Source organism: Macrobrachium rosenbergii, chromosome 23 (assembly GCF_040412425.1).
Source record: "Macrobrachium rosenbergii isolate ZJJX-2024 chromosome 23, ASM4041242v1, whole genome shotgun sequence".
In the NCBI taxonomy this organism is placed as follows: domain Eukaryota; kingdom Metazoa; phylum Arthropoda; class Malacostraca; order Decapoda; family Palaemonidae; genus Macrobrachium; species Macrobrachium rosenbergii.
This window is the reverse complement of record NC_089763.1, coordinates 24,115,995-24,132,467: the sequence shown is the minus strand read 5'-3', so window position 1 is coordinate 24,132,467 and position 16,473 is coordinate 24,115,995. Positions and strand designations below refer to the sequence as shown.

The 16,473-nt window shown below is 32.6% G+C and overlaps 1 protein-coding gene across 2 annotated transcripts in view; it reads left to right on the top strand.

The window, feature by feature from the left end:
- The first annotated feature begins 10,174 nt into the window (after positions 1 to 10,174).
- LOC136851381 (neurotrimin-like) overlaps positions 10,175 to 16,473 on the top strand; it is a 177,496-nt gene continuing 171,197 nt past the window's right edge. Inside the window, exon 1 of one of the 2 annotated variants that reach the window (XM_067125454.1) lies at positions 10,175 to 11,413. The gene's annotated coding sequence lies outside the window, so the exon portion shown is untranslated. The remainder of the gene's footprint in view (positions 11,414 to 16,473) is intronic. The other variant, XM_067125455.1, reaches the window with a different exon arrangement.

Genomic DNA, 16,473 nt, shown 5'->3' with positions numbered 1-16,473 from the left:
AGATATTCAGAGTCTCATGAATGATAATGATGTCTAGTTTGAAAAGATTTGTTTAAAGAACTAGACAATAACAACCACTGATAATGAACTAAGATTACTGTTACTTAACCAACATTTTTAATAATACCCTTTTTAACAACTGTGAAGGAACATGTAATGTTAAACAATAAATAATGTTAAATGATAAATAATAATGTCATCGAAAGTGCTTACTTTCTATGACATTTACCTGGAGATATGAGTGAATTTCAAGTGTGATAATTTATAACTCATTACGATAAATGAATAATAAAACGTAATGAATTTATTTGACAAATATGAAAAGTGGTTGGACGTACTTTTAAAATCTTTATTTTTTATATATATATATATATATATATATATATATATATATATATATATATATATATATATATATATATATATATATTATAATGTGCTTCTATATATATTTATACTTGTGTTCCAGTTTTCAAAATTGCAACATTAGGTGATTAAATGAAATGTTCGTACGTTTTGCTAAATAATTATCAAGCAGTTTACGAGAGGAGGGTTGATGAGCGTAGTTTCCCTAAGGGCTTTAAGAGGTCAGTGACCTTACGAAGAAATGTCATTTGCAGCTGAATACCGACATAAAATATTTATTTGTTTGGTTTTATATCTGAGTATTTCATCACCTGGGAGAGAAATGGAAGATAAAAGCTTTCAGCCATTTACAAGCTGCTTAACAACTGCCTCATATCACGTTGAATTAAAAACTATAAATAATGATTTACAAAGATTTGATCTGAAATCTGTCAGTATACAGGTGTGGATGCATTATTATTATTATTATTATTATTATTATTATTATTATTATTATTATTATTATTATTATTATTATTATTATTATTATTATTATTATTATTATACAGGTACGGATGCATTATTATTATTATTATTATTATTATTATTATTATTATTATTATTATTAAGTAGAATTAGTAATTGCTGTATCTGCATTCAAATTGTATAAAGTTTTTTCAGTGTTTCTTAAGATAGTTTTTTGCCCGTTACTGCGTGCTGTATTTGTCATTCTATAGAGTGGTAAACATTCATTGATGGGAATTCTTTTATCAGAAAAAGAATTCCCATCAACAAATGGTTACCTCTCCAAGGAATGACAAATATGGGAGATCTACAAGCGGAGGCAGTAATGGCGAAAAGCAATCGTAACGTGATTAGAAAAAACTTTATACAGATCCAGCAATTACGTTCAGTTTTGCTTGGTTAAAAGAGGGTCTTCTACCCACATATTATTATTATTATTATTATTATTATTATTATTATTATTATTATTATTATTATTATTATTATTATTATTATTATTATTATTATTATTTATTTATTTATTTTATTTTATTTTGTTTGTTTATTTATTTATTATTTTTTTTTTTTGTCTACCACAGTCATCCTATTCGAATGGGTGGTTTTTATAGTGGGGGTTCCGGATTGCATCCTGCCTCCTTAGGAGTCCATCACTTTTCTCACTATGTGAGTTGTTTCTGTAGCACACTCTTCTGCACGAGTCCTGGGAGCTACTTGGCATCTAGTTTTTCCAGATTCCTTTCAGGGATCTTGGGATCGTGCCCAGTTCCATGATTATGGGTACAATTTCCACTGGCATATTCCATATCCTTCTATTTTTGATTTTCAGGTCTTGATACTTATTATTATTATTATTATTATTATTATTATTATTATTATTATTATTATTATTATTATTATTATTATTATTAGGGAGGGACCTTTCTCTGAGCACGGTATCATTGAAAATTATAGTTGTTTCATGGCATTCAATTTGTATAAAGTCTTCTATTCGTTTTACAATCTTCTGTTCATCAGCATGTAGCTGGTATACCAAGTTTCCTGAGGACGTATAAAGATTTCTGTTGTCTTAGGTTTATTTCCTCTAACGTGTTGACAGCACTCTAGCGGTCATCTATGAGAGTACAAAAGGGAGTGAATTGAGACATGATGCACAAGTATCTATGGCAGGCTGGGTGTTTACAATTGGTGGGTTGAATAGTGGGCTGAACTTTGACTGGTCATGGAGTAGTGACGAAATCTGTCCAGGAGGCATTGTGATTTTCTAGGCCTAACCAGTATGCTGGCTGGAGGTGGGTGTTGGCTCGGGTACCGCCACTGGCGTGGTTGGTACTATAGGGCCATCCAGGTGACATGCCGTCAGCATCCGGTGCCTCTCTCTGACGATGGTGTTTGGCGTCGGCTGATTTTTATATTTCTCTTTATGATGGTGGAAGAAATTCTGCTCTTTCACCGCAAGTTAACAGCTTTGGCTTTTTCTCTAATATATGGAGTGCCTCGAGAAACCATAGGCGTCGTCAGTCCGGTGTCTGGCGTATAACTTCTCTGTTCTTTATACATAAAACCATAAAAAAAAGATCAGAAAGAGCTGAGCTTTTAAAGAACACAGAAATTATAGACCAAAGCACAAAGTTGCAACTTAAAATTGTTATCCCTTAAAGGTGAAATTTGACTGAATGTTTGCTTTGTTCGCGTGTTAGATAATAACTTATCATTGCTAAAATGAAGCGTTAGCTATGAACTCCACTATTTTAAAGGAAAAAGAAAACAATTGCACTCTTTCACAACATAACGAACAGATTTTCCATTGATACGTTTGTCTCTGGTGAGCGCTTTTAATGCTCCTTCTTTGTATCGATCAAATACTAGTCGTTCCTCGCCAAATCCAGAGCTTTCAGCAAGTACTTTGCTTGTGAAGACTGATTTAAGGTTTGCACATGTCTTAATGTCACTGCTAATGTTGATTTTATTCAAGACAGCTATACCACCAATGATTACGACTCGTTTTACAGAGTGAGTTTGTGTCAAGTTTACCTGTACCTATCCGAATATTAAATATGCAGTATTAGAAGAAGAAGAAGAAGAAGAAGAAGAAGAAGAAGAAGAAGAAGAAGAAGAAGAAGAAGAAACTTGGTGCGCGCCAATATCGCTCTGTACCTCAGTTCATTGAGCGCTCTTTCTCCAATAAGATGCATCGGCTTGCTTTTGTCTGAGCTAGAACAAGGCTTACCATCACTGCTAAATAGTGAGCGTGGAATAACTTAGAACTCACACTCTCCAGTCAACTTTGCCAAGTCCACTTCTGGTCTTTTCTGTGAGATGACTGGAAATCTCAGAACAGTAGGTGATCTATCCTCTTTAAGACCAAAAAGTCCCTTTATTTTGGTCTTGCATGTTTGAGTACATGAGTCAGAGGTGAGCAGTGTCCTCTTTTCATTCTATCCCAAACATTCTACTCCAAATATTCGCTCTTCCAGAACTGATTATATTTCAGCCAATCTGCACTTGACCTCAAAAATATCTTCTTAGCTCTTGTTGTAAAACCACCCTGATTCACAAAAAGGGGATGCATCATTAGCTTCTAGTATATCACTCAGTTTAGAACCATTGTTGAAGATTCGCACGTTCATTGTACCGGTCAGCTGGTAATGCGAAGTAACAATGTCGAGACTTTGTTATGTCATTCATCTCTAAAAAATCTTGACATATCCTGTTCAACTCTTGATGTGGGAGTACAGATATTTTATCATTTTCATATCTACTGTAGCTTCTGACTAACTACCAAAATCAAAGAGCATAACTTATTGTGAAAATCGCTCTGTCTACACAAGGAGAGAAGAATGTCGTTCTACAATCCTATTTTCAGCCATCTTTTCAACCATAAATTTAAGAAAAAATTGTGAATAACTCAAGAACCACGGAAAATTTAGCCATTGCTCTTTTGTAAAAAAAATGATTAGCTCATCATAAGCTTTCAAACGGTATATAAAGTGACAATGTTCAATAAAGTTTAATTTTCACCCTGTGGGGACTGGATCGAACTTTGGCAGCCTGTCAGATATGGGAGATGACATGCAAAAAATGCCAACATCCACTCTTGAACTTCTAAGGGCCTCAATCAGCAGATTCAACAACAAAATTGTTTTAGAAAGCTCGATCGCACGAACCTTCACTTTTCGACATTTGCCACCCACGCCCCCCGACCCCCCTCTGCTAACTACGTAATAGTCGTAAAACATATATATCTAACTTTCTTGCCAGAGGTGAAAATAAGAGTGCTTTTTCCATTTAGTTCCAAAAGTGATACAAAGTGATGGCAACATTCATACGTAATTGCCAACTCCTACTGCATAATCAAAATTTCTGAAAGTTATAACTACCTGCAATTAAGTTGTGTTTTTTTTCAGTGCACCTTTTATATTAATAAATAAGTTGGTGCTTCAAGAATTTACATATAATATGTAATATATATTATATATAATATATAATATATATATATATAAAATACAAATAATGTATAATATATTATATATAAATAAAAAAAAAAATATATATATATATATATATATATATATATATATATATATATATATATATAATATCGAAAATTACATTGAGACAAAGGTTGAGATGATCTGATGTTGAGAAAAGTGCGCATCAAAGAAACTTGTTCATGGCGAGACGATGCTGAGAGGAAATTAAAACTTATTGATTGTTGTTGACTAAGGTTGCCACTCAAGTTCTCCCCTGGAGGTGTGCTTTATATGTGCAATGTGAGTGTGTAGTGTATACATCAGATAGCACTCCTTATGTTTATATATATATATATATATATATATATATATATATATATATATATATATACATATATATATATATATATATATATATATATATATATATATATATATATTAGAAAAATAGAGAAAATTTATACAAACTAGAATGCCGCATGATGCAACTATCAATTTTAACAATTCACAATAATAATAATAATAATAATAATAATACTAATAATAATAATAACATAATAATATAGCTTTAGAATTTCAAGTCAATGGCCCCTGTGGTTTGTCTGGTTAAACTAAGGTGGTATGCTTAACTTTAACTTATATCACATATGAATATGGCTCATCTTCTAAAATAATAATAATAATAATAATAACACAATAATAATAACACAATAAATTAGTGCTTTTAAATTAGGAACACTTGCGTGAAAGTGGTCAATGAAAAACTTATGTTTACAGCAAAACATTTGCAAAGTTAACATCATTCATCTGAATGCAGTTACTGCAAGAGTCTCCCAACACATCAAAATATACCGTTTCCTGCTTCTGGGGTTTTGTAGACTAAACGCACAGAAAAGTGAAGAGTCCGTGCCAGAAACATAAGACTACGGAAACTGCTTTTGTGTGGTAAAGTCGGCCAACAAATGCTGGGAGGTTTCCCGCGATTTTTCCATCGGCTACTGACTAATTGGCAACTCTCGGCTTAACGGGACCATTTCTTGATTTGGCATCTGCAAGTTAAAGCATTGAGGATTAAGCATTGTAATTTTTTTTTTTTTTACATATATAACTCCATCTGCATTATATTTCTCGAAAGTTAAAGTGCACTGTTAAGTATAATTTTGTTTTACGAGACCACTGAGCTGATTAACAGCTCCTAGGGCTGGCCCGAAGGATTAGACTTGTTTTACGTGACTAAGAAACCAAATTGGTTACTTAGCAACGGGACCTACAGCTTATTGTGGAATCCGAACCACATTATAGCGAGTGCATTGTAATTTATAACTCCATCTGCATTATATTTCTCGAAAGTCAAATCACTGCGTATTGGAGTGTTGTGTATAATGCATCTACATTACATTTCTCGAAAGTTAAAGCACTGTCCATTGTACTTTTGTGTATAACTGCATCTACGTTATATTTCTCGAAAGTTAAAGCACTGTGCATTGTAGTGTTGTGTATAAGTGCATCCACATTACATTTCTCGAAAGTTAACGCACTGTGCATTGTACTTTTGTGCATAATTGCATCTACATTATATTTCTCGAAAGTTAAATCACTGTACATTGTATTTTTTTATAACTCCATCTGCATTATATTTCTCAAAAGTTAAACCACTGTGCATTGTACTTTTGTGTATAACTCCACCTGCATTATATTTCTAGAGAGTCAAATCACTGTGCGCTGTATTTTTGTGTGTAACTGCACCTACATTATATTTCATATCCATTGCTTTCAAAAAATCATGAGCACATCAGGAAATATATTTTTGCAAATCAAGATTCCAGCTCGATAGAAGATAGTTCTGGGAAGATTTGAATTAAATATCAAAAATATCAACAAAGCTCGGAGGGGACCTTTTCCACTCTACGAATATACGACGAACGTTATGATAAAAATGTGAGTCAGGCGTGAAGGAAGAAATTCCTATATAACTGATCATCAATCATTCCATATATAACTGATATGAGCTGAAATCATTCCATCCATATATTTTGATATTAGTCAAATACGATAGTCCAATTCCAAAAGAGAGAAGATTTTTATTTCAAGGAATACGTAAATATTTCCCCAATTGTATCTGCTTTGGCAAATCCAAAACCTGTTAGTATTTTGTAGATAACTGATATTTGTTTCAGATAACCAGTGATTTTTTTTTTTTTTTGCTAAGGTTAAATGGAATTTATATTTTTACAGGACAAATAATATTGCCTTAGAATAACCCCGAGAAATTTTTGTAAGATTTTTTTCTTAGCACATTCATATCTTTGTAGACGAAGCGAGAGCTGGTTTTGTTGGGCTTCAAAGAGAGTTGACTCCGAGAAAAAAAAACTTCGTTAGAATAAAGACGTAGACGAAAAAGAAGGAATAGGGAAGGAGACTAATTAGACCGAACCGGGCAAAAAAAAAAAAAAAAATACGAGATAAACTGACACAGAGTAAAACTGGAACTTTATAGAGACGCGCTTTCTTCGATCTTAAAAAAACGAGTAAAAGAAATCCAGGGTTCTTCTCCACCGACTCTTTTTTGAAAATCTATATATACTACTTTTCACAAATTCCAGGTTCAGATGAATCGTATCGACTGAAATTTAAAGGTGTTGTCGTGCTTTGTACGGTTCCAGTTCCAGGGGTCCTTGTTCCTCACACCGCTGGACTGAGGATGCCGTGCGACTGGAACTTCTTCAGAAGTTCTCCTCGTACCTTAATCATTTACTTACGGTTTTATCTGTTTGTTTATTAATTTGTTCATTTATTTTTCCTTTTTCAATAAGTGATCTCTCATTTCTGTTTTTTTTTTTCATTACCTTTTGTTACTTAATTCCGCCCTCGGAATTTCCAATAACCGTCGACATTTGGATATTTTTATGAATAAAAATTCCTGCAATGAACTTTGGCATTTTACTTAATTCTGTTACTGAAGAAGAAAAAAGACTAATTAGAAGCGTTGAACGGATAATCTACAAGATTAATGCAACCAAGGCTGCCATCATATTCAACTACAAAATAATAATAATAATAATAATAATAATAATAATAATAATAATAATAATAATAATAATAATAATAATAATAATAACTTCAAAAAGAAGGCATCGTGCTTACCCCATACAAATGGGGAAAAGGCACGTTAAAAGAAGAAGAAGAAGAAGAAGAAGAAGAAGAAGAAGAAGAAGAAGAAGAAGAATAATGGAAATTTTTTTACAGACAAAAGAGAAAGTAACTCTTTTAAATATCCTATTTTTTTAGCAAATTCAAGAAAAGGATGAATTGCTTGAGCTGAGGTTTTTAAAGGTGTTGTCGTCATGTTTTGTACAGAACTTTATCTTTTTTTCAGAATCTGAATTCATTTTGGAAATTTCAGAGCAGATAAAAGAGAATGTAACCCTCTGAACGTCAATGTACTATTTTTAGCAAACTCGAGAATAACATGAATGACTTCAAATGGGGTTTAAAGGTGTCGTCATGTTTACGTTGAAGTGAACGTTTTCCAGAATCTGAATATGATTTTTGGAAATTTTAAAGCATATGAAAGAGTGTTTATCAATGATTTGTACGATTCATGTTCTATAATGAAGTGATTTTATGTTTTTTTTTTTAGGGTAATTGGAAATATCCAAAAAGTCTGTATACGATATATTGTCAACTCTTAATGTTAACTATTTTTTTGTGTGATTACATCATGAAATATATCAAAGATTTTACAAGCTGATGAAACATACCTTGAACACAGGTTTATGACTGTATTTATTGGTTATTTAGTTATTAGTTATTGGTTATTTGTTTTCAATAACTCAGGCACTTTCTGATTCAATTAACCTTTAATTTAATTTTTTTTTTAGCTGCCGAGTAATCAATAACACTGTTCTGTTCACGGTATTCTGTACCTCTCCCCTCCCTCTCTCTCTGAACTGGTGTTTCAAATTGCAACAAGATTAGAATATAGAAAATGATATTGTATATAGACATACCAAATGAAGTAATAATAATAATAATAATAATAATAATAATAATAATAATAATAATAATAATAATAATTGAGGAACAAATCCACATTTATGTATATGTACAGTACATATATTTAAAGATAAAACGAACAGATTCCCGACTCATGCTGCTATGAGTAATAATAATAATAATAATATAATAATAATAATAATAATAATAATAATTAGATACCTTAGTTTAATCCAGACCACTGAGCTGATTAACAGCTCTCCTAGGGCTGGCCCGAAGGATTAGATTTATTTTATGTGGCTAAGAACCAGTTGGTTACCTAGCAACGGAACTACAGCTTATTGTGGAATAAAACTATATCGAGAAATGAATTTCTATCACCAGAGATAATTCCTAATTTTTTCATTGGCCGGCCAGAGACTCGAAATCACACCCAGCAGAGTGCTAGCTGAGAACTATACCGACTCGTACAATAACGAAGAACTAATATTATAATAATAATAATACACAATAATAATAATAATAATAATAATAATACCTTATGGCAAAATTAGACGGTATTTTAACTATGAATAGGGAGAATGGGGCTCACGCTCCTTAGTACTAGTTACTGATGAAATAACGAGCTTTAAATAAGGAAGCCCCCATCCTTATTGCCATTATTCGACAAAATTACAAATTACAAATCAGCCATTTAAATAGCTCTTTGCCTCTCTCTTCGTAGGTATGGATCTCGGCTAATTGCTCTCGTTAATGTAATTGCAGAGCCAATTGTATTGTGTCATTCTCAATTTTTTCTCTTCACAAGAGGAAAAGTTGCATAAGCTGCATCTAAGACCTAAGACCTCCTTCCTCGTTAGTCCTGACACAGATATCTGCTTTGCAGGAGAGAGGAAAAAAGGACACGTGGGGTCCGCGGGATACGTGGATCCTACGGGGAAGGGATTTGGGGGGAGGGCGGGTGGAAGGAGAAGGAATTTCCCCCTAAACAGTATTATTTCTAAAACCCGGTAGAGGTTTTTTTTTTTTTTTTTTTGGTTCTCTGAAGTAGATTAAAATTTTGGTCTTTTTCAGAAGCTGGAACCTAAATGCTACGCTGCCTTTGAAATGGTTTTTTTTTTTTTTTTTGCTTCAGTCCGTTTATTCCAAACTTCATTTTTCATATTCTAAGTAAACAAGGGAGAATGGAATAGGGGTAATGGATGAGAGAGAGAGAGAGAGAGAGAGAGAGAGAGAGAGAGAGAGAGAGAGAGAGAGAGAGAGAGATTCCTTACTAAACTATGTAGTATCATTTCTGAAAATGAACGGTTTCACTCCCTTTTTCTTAATCAAACCATACAAAAAGTTACAGTTTTTTCACCTAGCCTCTCTCTCTCTCTCTCTCTGAATAACATGATCAGAAATCGTTGTATCCCCTTTTCCCAATACCAATTTCATAACTGCATGCTCACCCTGTATTTACAGTAACATGATCCATATAGATATATCGTACCCCTGTACGTCTACATTTACATCTAAATCTACATCTACAAATTTTACGAGCAACTTCTGAGCAAGATAGACTCAATTTATACAGGCAACGCCAACAAAAGACACATAAATTCATTCATTTCAGTCGTAATTATAGATGGAAGTACAAATATCTTTTATCGGATTATTATTATTTTGCGTGATTCTAGAGTAAAATCATTGATATATTTCCCATCTACACCCACGAACTAAACCATTGTTACTTGATTGAGTGCCCCGCTTAGCTTATGGAGAGCCGTTACATAGCTTAGCAAACAACGGGATAGTTATTACATCCCCTAGAGGGAGGCCAGCCAATCAGCGCCTTTGTTATTATCGAGCAGCAGCCAATCAGCGTTCGGGATGTTCAGTGTTTGGTGGATAGAATGACCATTTCGCTATTATCTTCGTTTTATTAATCATAGAGCGATAATATTATCGTTATAATTGAGTCGAGACAATGAAGAATACATAGATGTGGTCTGACTGTAACCAGATAGTGTGAAAATAAAGTGAAATTGAAAATAGGCCTCTATAAGGTAAGGCAATTTGGATGATGTTTCTCTCCAGACGATGGTGACAGTTGTGATTACGAGCACTTACCGGCAAAATATAGTAGTGATAGTGTTATTACTCAAAAAATGTGAAGGTAAAAAGGAATATGATGATAAAGAGGAGAATGGAAAGGAAAATGGGCAAAGGTAGGCTAGTCTTGTGAAAAGAAAGATAAAGATGTCATTATCATTGCTATTAGGCCTAGGCTATAGGCCTAGCGACAGTGACGCAACGCATGACGTGTGGGTTGCATTCCCATAACAGTGATAATAACATGTGCTGACAAATTTGCCGCTCCTATCAGTTTTGAGGACAGTGCCTGCCAGTGCCACCACCAAGCAGTGGCTCCCAGTCCTTGGAACCTTCTTCAGCCTCGTCAGGGAAAACCTAACCTTTCCTAGACAGCCATGTCCTTACCTAACCAGACCTTACCTTCCTAACCTCACTTAGGGCGCCGGATCCTGACCTGGCTTTGCCCTCCCCCCCTCCAACCTTTGGACCATCCCCAAGTATTATTAAACATGTATGCAATAACTGCTATTGGCTTAAGAGTACCCAAGCTGGTTTGGAAAAGTTATCTGAGGGAGGAAGAGCAATAAAGAGCCTGAGGGCCACGAAACTAATGAACACCATGAAATTAAAAGTTCTTCCATGAAGATGTTCAAGTTCTGTAAATCTGTTCAAGGCACTGTGCAAAAAACGCCTTGACTGGTTGGATGTCAGCCAGCCTGATGTTGATTGGATGCATGTCAGCTAGCCTGATGTTGAAAATGTCAACGTGGTGAAGTTAAAAGTGAAGTTAAAACAGTACAGAGAGATTTATAATCACCACTACTTTGTCTTTTTTTTTGTCAACTCGGTTCAATGCAATTGCAAATTGTTGCATAGTGTTTTCAACATCTCTAGTCGCCCCTAACTCCTTGTTGATAACCTCTGCTTGTCTACTGAATAGGCCTAACACAACTGACTATTCTAGACAGATAATAGGCAAGACAAGAACTACCCAAATTTCGGTGAGTAAAACCATTTTTTTTTCCATTAAACATCCTTTTTCTTGCCATTTCATCCATTATTGATTATTTTATGCATTAATCACAATGAACTTATAATAATGAATGAATATATATAATATATATATATATATATATATATATATATATATATATATATATATATATATATATATATATATATATATATATATATACATTAATCACCATTATTTTAATCACGAATGCTTATTTTTGGGGATTAATCACCATTATCTTCATCATTAATGAGGATTTGTATACATTAATCACCATTATCTTACATTAATGATTATTTGTATGCATTGTTCACTATTATCCTCATCATACTGATTATTTTTATGCATTAATCACCATTACCTTCATAATTACTGATTATTTTTAGGCATTGATAACCATTATCTTCATCAATACTGATTATTTTTAGGCATTAATCTCCTTTATCTTACATTCATGAGTATTTGTATGCATTATTCAATATTATCCTCGTCATTATTGATTATTTGTATGCATTAATCACCGTTATGTTCATCATTAATGAGGATTTTAATGGTTTAATTACCATTATTTTACATTAATAATAATTTTTATTCATTCACCATTATCTTCATCATTAATGATTATTTTTATGCATTAGTAACCACTATCTTCATCATTACTGATTATTATTTTGCATTAATAGCCATTATCTTCATCATTACTGCTTATTTTTAGGCATTAGTCACCATTATCTTACATTAATTATTATTTGCATGTATTATTGACTATTATCCTTATCATTACTGATTATTTTTATGCATTAATCATCATTATCTTCGTCATTAATGAAAATTTTTATGCATTAATCGCCATGATCTCACATTAATAATGATTTTTATTCATTATTCACCATTATCTTCATCGTTACTGATTATTTTTATGCATTAATAACCGTTATCTTCATCATTACTGATTATTTGCATGCATTAATCACCATTATCTTACATTAATGGTTATTTGTTTGCATCATTCACTATTATCGTCATCATTACTGATTATTTTTATGCATTATTCACTATTAACGTCATCATTACTGATTGTTTTTATGCATTAATCACCATTATCTTACATTAATGATTATTTGTTTGCATTTTTCAGTATTATCCTCTTCATTACTGATTATTTTTATGCATTAATCACCATTATCTTATATTAATGATTATTTTCATACTTTATTCACCATTATTCACAGGCTGGGTAGGATTATCATCAACATAGTCCATGTTTATTAATGTTATTAACTGTGTAACAATTTTAATTTTGGGTAATTTTTAATTAGTCACTAATAACTTCGTAATCATTATTCACAGGCTGGTTAGGATTATCATTAACATATTCAACATATTCTATGTCATGTTTATTAATGTTTATTAATATTTATTGGTGTTTTTGTCAGTGTTTGACAGTGTTTTTGGAAATGTTTGTACCTTTTTTGTGTAAGACAATATAATAATTTTGGGATGGGTGGGTTTTGGATCAAAATTTATTTTTTCATTATTGCCTCACAACATTGTAAAACGACATAAGTTAGCGCGGACAATATATTGGGGATTTTATTATTATTATTATTATTATTATTATTATTATTATTATTATTATTATTATTATTATTATTATTATTATTCTTCTTCAGAAGATAAACCCCATTTATATGGTACAAACCCACCAAAGGGGCCATTGACTTGAAAATTAATTCAAGCTTCCAAAGGATAAGGTGTTCATTTGAAAGAAGTAACAGAAGGTAATAGGAAACAGAAAGAAGAGATCAATCATTAGGTTAGAAAAAATAAATTAACAAATTAATAAAGAAATAGATAAAATTGTAAGCCAGAGAATTGTTTTAAGGTAGTAATGCATTGCATCTTCGCATGAACTTTCGAGCTTTACAATTACACAACATCCTCAGTAGGGAGACGGTTCCACAGTCCAACGGTGGGAGGAATAAAGGGGAAACTGTATTTAAAAAAAAAATAACGACATACATGCAGGGGAAATTATAAAAGAAATAAAAGACATGACTGTGGTTCCAGGTAAAATGGCAGACCAGTTTCCTTACCCAATTTCATTTCCGAAATGAGATACTACCTATGCCTAGTGGCAGAGATTTCTCATTCTCCGGTTGGATAATTTGACCCTCCCCTCCACCCCCTCCACCCTCCCCCTTCTCCCCTCAAAAAAAAGAAGTCTGTAGCAATTAAGAGGGTCAATGTGGAGTCTGATATATGCGCAGTGCATTCCACGTCCCGGGAATTTTTAATCAACAGTGAAATGATCACAAAATTCGGACTTATTCCGGGAAATGCGTTGGGAATATGAGCGCTAATATGTTCATTTACGTTCAAACTTTTTTTTTTTAACCCCAGATGTGTGGTGGGGGTAATTTTATACAGTTTCCCGAGATGATGATATATGGAGAGAGAGAGAGAGAGAGAGAGAGAGAGAGAGAGAGAGAGAGAGAGAGAGAGAGAGAGAGAGAGAGAGAGAGAGAGTGATGATAAATTAGATACTTGGGCAAAACATTTACTCACACACACACAGAGAGAGAGAGAGAGAGAGAGAGAGAGAGAGAGAGAGAGAGAGAGAGAGAGATAATTTGGATACAAACATTTACAGAGAGAGAGAGAGAGAGAGAGAGAGAGAGAGAGAGAGAGAGAGAGAGAGAGGGAGAGGATAAATAAGATATTTGGACTAACTAGTCCAAATATCTTATTTATGAATATAAAGTTAATAAAACAGAATAAAGGTAACGGAAGCTTTGTATGAGTTCAACTCGAGAACTAGCCACCGAGCTACGCAGTGTTTGGTAGGTTAGCGTACTGTTCAGTCATGTTGATAATTCATAAATTATATATATATAATTAATCATTATACCGTTAATGAGAATCATTAACTAATGATTCATTAGCGTTCGTAAATATCCTTTGTTTTATGTTAATAGTACGTGGAACTAATTGAGCTCACAAATGGGGATTTAGAAGTCGAAATTATTTTGTGAACCTTTATTATCTGGGATTATACTTATTAATGCGAGTAATCTGAAGCTGATTACTTGTGATGAAACTTTATTAGGTTGGCAGGCCGTTTGTATTTGAGTGGCTTTAAATAGAAGTGATGTATATATATATATGTATATATATATATATATATATATATATATATATATATATATATACATATATGTATATATGTATATATATATATATATATATATATATACATATATAATTTATATATAAAATATATGTATATATATATATAGGCTATATATTATGTATATATATAAATTGTATATATGTCTGTATATATGTATATATATAGCCTACATATATAATTTATATAGCCTATATAATATATATATACAGTATATACACATACATATAGGTTATGCATACATACATACTGTACATACAAACACACACATACACAAACATACTTGCAGTATTAGTTATGGATAATAATAAGGCCTTTTATCCTAAAGAAATTATTAATATATATATATATATATATATATATATATATATATATATATATATATATATATATATATATATATATATATTTCCTACAAGAATCAGGCAATTTATTTTTTTTATCGCAATCACAGAACGAAAGCATTGGTGGCCTTGCAAGCATTAGGATTCACTGCGCATGCCCAGAGGCCATAAATTCGTCTCTAACTGTCTATTGGCTCGATTCTGTCCCAATAACGTAGGCTTTTGTGCTCTCTCTCTCTCTCTCTCTCTCTCTCTCTCTCTCTCTCTCTCTCTCTCTGGGAGGAAATGGAAATATCGCCAGATATCAACAAATGGCGTTATTGGGTCATGAAGCGTCTGCAGTTTTGCGCTTGCTAAATGAAATTTGATAGTTCTGTCTGTCTATTAATCTTTGTCTGTCATTTGTATAGTTGTTCGTGTCTATATATATATATATATATATATATATATATATATATATATATATATATATATATATAATCTGTCTGTCTTTTATCTATATGTATAGCCTATCTATCTATCCATCCATCTATATTTTTGTCTTTCTGTCTAGCTGTCTAAATACCTATCTATTTATCTGTCTGTTTATCTCTTTCTATATGTCTGTCGGTCTGTCTGTCTCTCTATCTATCTGTCTCTCTTTATATGTGTCTATCTGTCTATCTGTCTGTCTATCTGTCGATCTATCTCTATTTTTCATCGATCTATCCTTATCTATCTATATATCTAACTGTCTGTCTATCTATCTATATATCTATCTATCAATCTATTTGTTTGTCTAACCATCTGTCTATCTATCTATCCGTCCGTCTGTCTATCTCACTATCTATCTAAATATCTATCTGTCTGTCTAGACATCTACCTATCGATCTCTGTCTGCGCATGCGCTGGACTACATTGTTATGTACAGCTGAAACCGATCACGATATACAGTTTTATTTCTTTCTTTTTTCTTTTGTTCTTCCTTCCGTTTTATATATATAATATATATATATAATTATATATATAGGCCTATATTATATATTTTTTCTCTTTCTTTCTTTATATATTTATTTATCTCTTTATTTATTTATTTTTTGACCCCCCTCCGCGGGGCTTACTCCTGTGACGTTGGCTGGAAATTAGGAACAGAGAGAGAGAGAGAGAGAGAGCCGTAGGCTGAATTTGTCTGCGAACTTTTAATTGGATTTCGTGGGCTTATTGTCCTGTTTATCTCTCTTTTATTGTGGGATATCTTTCGTAAATAATCGGTTGGGGGCAAAATTAAACAGCTGTGTCTTGACGTCATCCCATTGGTAAACCTTAATGTTTATATTTATTTTATTCCATTTCTCTCTCTCTCTCTCTCTCTCTAACTGATTAATCTGAAATTGCAGCTCTCTCTCTCTCTCTCTCTCTCTCTCTCTCTCTCTCATGCACACACACACACAAACACACACACTCCTACTGTTCTTGAAACTGATGAATCTGAAATTGCAGCTCTCTCTCTCTCTCTCTCTCTCTCTCTTTCAC